Below are 5119 nucleotides of genomic sequence, written 5' to 3'. Positions count from 1 at the left end.
ATTCCTTCTGAGGTAGTTGCATCAGGATGTTCAGTGTGCTGCTGCCTGGGCTCCAGCAGATCAGCCCGCTAAGCACCTACACTGTGCTGTGGTGATGTACAGAAGAAATTAGACACAAAAAATAAAGCCCCTACAAACAGCAAACAGAACATGAGAAAATTATCAGCTTGTCTTTCCTGGGATCCTGGTTGAAAATAAGGATTGCCCATGATAAAGCAAGAGCCAGCGCTCACATCACCCTGCTGATCCATAAGGCTCCTGTGTTAGCCAACCCATCGGGCTGGAGGGACCAGTGGCTTGGGGGACAGGGTGACAGCCACTGCCCCAGCGCAGGAGCGGCCGCGAGGAAGGGCTTGTCCTGACTTGTCTTCTCCAGGAGCGCCCGCACGCCCCTGCAGCAGGCTCCCGCGTTGCCTGGGCTGATGGAGTTGTCTATCTCAGTTTTCCCGAGGCAAAATGCCTTGTACGTATTCCGCGTGAGCCACAATTTTCAGGAAACAGTGATAATTTAATCGGCCACTGGGTGTCACCCTCAGTCTGAGAAAAAGGTAAAATTTAAATTTACGAGATTATAATTTAAGAAAATGTTTCTTTTCTCATAGTTAAGAAATTACACTCTTCCCTCTGTCTTACCTTCGATCCTGTCATGCACAGAAGTGTGCAAACCTCACGAAGTTCAGTAAGGCCAAGTGCAAGGTTCTGCACCTGGGTCACCGCAATCCTTGGTATCAATTCAGGCTGGGAGATGATGGGGTTGAAAGCACCCCTGTGGAGGAGGACTTGGGGTCCTGATGGATGAAAATCTGGACCTGAGCCAACAATATGCGCCTGCAGCCCAGAACACCAAGTGTACCCTGGGCTGCATCAAAAGAGGCATGACCAGCAGGTTGAGGTTGGTGATTCTCTATCTCCATTCTGGTGAGACCTCACCTGGAGTACTGTCTCCAGCCCTGGTGTCCTCAGCACAAGAAGGACATGAACCTGTTGGAGCAGGTCCAGAGGAGGACCAAAAGAAATGATCAAAGGGCTGGAACACCTCTGCTATGAAGAAAGGCAAGAGTCTTGGGGGTTGTTCAGCCTTGAGAAGAGAAGGCTCCAGGGAAACCTTATTGCAGACTTTCAGTATTTAAAGCGGGCCTATAAGAAAGATGGGGACAGTCTGTTTATCAAGGCCTGTTGTGACAGAACAAGGGGTAATGGTTTTAAACTAACAGAGGCAGTTCTATAAACGTATTTTTTAAAAAAAATTCAACAGTATATTGCCTCATAAAAAAACAGTGAAGAAAAGCATTACTACATTTGGCCAAATAAAAAATAATCAACATTATATATAGTGTCTGAACAGGAAGAGACTTTCAGGGAAGTAGAAAATGGAAGTTCCAGCAGAGAAGTGATGAGAAACACTGCCAAATGCTAACTTTAAAAAAAAAAAAAAGTACAAAATTAATCTGCTTTATCAAAGGAATTCAGAAGTGTATTTTAAGCAGCTGTAGTGTATGGTACAGTATGTAAGAAATTTAAATACTTGGCACATGCAAGAAAGACTTGTGAGGTAGGAAGGACAGAGTATAAAGGGGTGTTACATGTTTAATATCCTAAACCAATATACATCGCAGACTTGAGAAACTATTCCTTTCACACCGACCTATAATTTAGGTTTCAGAACAGTCTTAAAGACTCATACAGGGTCTGGGACATGGAAATTACTTAGGACATAAACCCCAGTTTCCAGATGCATTACATTTACAGAGACCAGAAAGCCTGATCTGAGAAATTTCTCTTCCTCTTTTCTCATCTAGTGAACAGGACAAAATACATGCCCATTAAAACATTACCTCTAAGCATGAATGTTAATCATGTCTGTGTCAGAAGATTGGTGAGGAGGACTGTAAACACACTCAAGCAGCTCTGGTGCCAAAAAACATAGATGAAACTAATTATCATTTAGCCTTGTGCAAAGGACAAATATCTGTACTCAAACAACATAGGGCTGTGAGACTTAGAGGCACCCTATGAAACATGCTTCAGATTCCTGCCCTGCTGTGGGAAAGATCAAAGCAGAGTGGTAAATTACACTCAAACCTCTGAAATACAGGTGAAAACAGAAGGTCTGGCAATCCTGTAGTGTGGGCTGAGCTCCACAGCTCCCGCATCCCCACCTGTGTGCCTCTGAGTGCTGCTCTGGGATCCCCCGCAGTTGGTAAGATAACAAAAATAATTTTATTTTCATTTCATCCATGATTTGTAGTTGCTCTCGCATCCTGCCTGTGCTGGCTCACACAGTGTCTTTGGACTATAACACTTACAATGGGGAGAACTCTTTCAGGAAGGAGGGACACAGGTTTTCTGGTAGTGTTCTCTGCTGTAAAGTGCAGAAGAGTGAAGAAGCCCCAAAGAGGTAAAGGCTACAGCACTGCTGACCAGTTTAATGTGCACTGGATCTGACTGAGCAGTTCCCCAAGTACCCGAGAGATATATAGCACATAAGCCTGCAGTTGTATACAGATGTAACTCTGGCTGTGGCCAAAATAAAGAAGCCACTAAAGCTTAGCCGGGCAACTGCTTAAGAGCAGAAAGAGACGTTGCAGAGGAGGTAAAGAACTTGCACCCAGAGGGATGCTCTGTTGGGAAAAACTCATTAAGAAGGAAACGTTGCAGCTCCAGTGGCACATTCAGGCTGCAGCCCCAAGTTTAACATCACTACTTGTGATGCAGCTGCCATGCAGCCTGCTATAACTGGCTGGATGGCACACAAGGTTTTGCAATGCACTTTTAGCAGCACCCCATGGTGTACAACACCTCTGGCTGCCCTTTTGGGTTGCTATGAAGCACAAGTGACTCTCAGGGTAGGGTAAAGCCTTTCTGACTCAAATTTCTACAGAGCACTAAGCTTTTCTGTCTCTGAACATCTGCCCTCCATAAAAGAGCCTGCTTTTCAAGCAGGCTGCATCCACAAGCTCCCACTGAAGTACTTTGGCAGCCCTTTTTAAACTATCCAAAGAAAGCTTGGTCCTGGCTCGCGGAAGGGGGAGATCTCAGTTATGCCTTATCACAGAACTCAGTAGCTCTTCTGCTGACCAGCTGCCTGATATAGTATGATATTATCATTAGTGGGAAGACCAGCAGCCATACTCCTCCCTCCGCTACCACATCACACACCAGAGATCCAAAGTGCCAGATAACCAGAGGGAGAAACAAGTCAATGCTCTCAGCCACCACATATTGTGTGAAGAAGGGAGTGAGCTGACCAAGGAACTATGCCATGAGAGATGGAATCAGCCAGATGATGAATCCAATTACACAGTAGCTTCTCAGAGAGAGACTCATGGTCTTGCCCTAACATCCCAGGAACTCCACTTGCCATGAAGAGTTGGAGAGCCCTTTTAATAACCAGAATCCTCACAGAGCACATCCACTGTGTAAGCAGAGTCAGTTCTTACAGAGGTGGCTTCTTGCCCTGCCTCCAAGTTAATGTGGAGGGTGAGGGCACCTGGTACTGATGTCCTCATCAGTTCCCACCCAAGGCTGGCCAGACCTTCGGTGAAAACCAATCAGGAGGGTCCTGGCTGTGGGGGGTCCTGGCTGTGGGCACCATCCATATGTCAGCCCTCATTCAGGGCTGGGGATTTAAACCCCAGCACCTCAGTATCCAACTCTCCTTCACCTGAAATTAAAACTTTATATTACCCCTTCTTTCCAAACCTCTAAATTGAGAGCCAGGCACCTAGCATCCTACTGTGATACCCAGTAACCCAAGCTGATCAGTGGGTGCACAGTGATGTCTCAGAACCTCTGGACACTGGGAAGCTCTCCCATAGCTTCCTGTCCCCTGTTTCATGTAGCTGCCACCATAAGCACCTGGCAGGTGCTCAGTCAGCCACTTTGGCAAGGGTTAAGGATCACATCCTCTTACCAGCTTGCTCACCTTTCCGTTCCGATCAGAGGGCTTTGCATTTCCATTAAGCCATAAGTATAATTACACAGCCTCTCATTACCAGTGAAATGACACCAGGAATTTTAATAACAGATTTAAAAATGAGATGTTTACTAGATTGTCAAATTAAATCCAAGCACAGAAAAAGATTAGATGACTTCTGTCAACAAACTAATCAGTTTGATTTTAGCAGAAAAGTTATTTCCCAACATAAATCACTCCTTTTTCACCAGCATGATGACCCCCAGCACATGCTGATTAAAAGGGCAAGGTAACAGAGTTCAGTGAAGGCCTAGAAATAAAAGAGGATTCACCTCCAAACATCAGGCTTCTACATTTTAGAACACAGGAAAAACAAGCAACTCAATACAGCTTGATATGATCATAGAAGAAAGCAGCAATAATAAAATACTATTTAAAAAAAAAAAAAAAGTAATTCTTTTTAAAACAACAAATAGCGAATTGTATGAAATCAAGATTTGGCAGGTAAATCTAGTCAAGTGGGAATATTTAGTACGGCAAAGGAGGAAGAATATTGAAGAGGGATTAGTGGCTCAAACTTTCAGCTCTTACCAAGGGAAGTCTCTCTCTGTGATGAAGTGAACAACTGCCAGGAAGGAAGCAGGCTGAAGGTGTAGGGATACTGTACACTTAACATCTACTATACCAATGTACAGGAAGGGATGTAAACAAGAGTTTTCTTCTCCTTTATATTACTTACTTAAACCCCAGGAATTAGATTTCTACCACCTTAAGCCCACAATATCCGTGTTAGAACAAAGATTAAATGCATGCCTTCACAGTCCTGGTGGCATCGAACCAAACGCTATTTTTGTTCATTTCAAATATGGTTTTCAATGGAGAGTCCAAAATAAATGCACTACAAGTCCAGAAAAATAAGTGCAATCACTATGAAAATCTCTCTCTCTTCCTCTTTGTTGATGATGGGGAGCCATGGAAGATTTCTGACTCATTCATGACTAGAATAGCAATTTCTGCATGTATCACAATTACATTTTGCTGCAACTAGTGATACTGTAAAAAAATATTAAAAATTCATTAGCGCAATTTAATGCAAGACAGTCAAGTCAGCTATTCACATACAGACATGTAGTAGAAGAAAGGTCACTCTGACCCTCATTTGCTTCAAAGGATAAAGGCAGGTTAATGCTAATAGCCGCCCTC

This window comes from Merops nubicus, unplaced genomic scaffold (genome assembly GCF_000691845.1).
Source record: "Merops nubicus isolate BGI_N331 unplaced genomic scaffold, ASM69184v1 scaffold9282, whole genome shotgun sequence".
Lineage (NCBI taxonomy): Eukaryota > Metazoa > Chordata > Aves > Coraciiformes > Meropidae > Merops > Merops nubicus.
Note: the sequence above shows the minus strand (reverse complement) of the source record.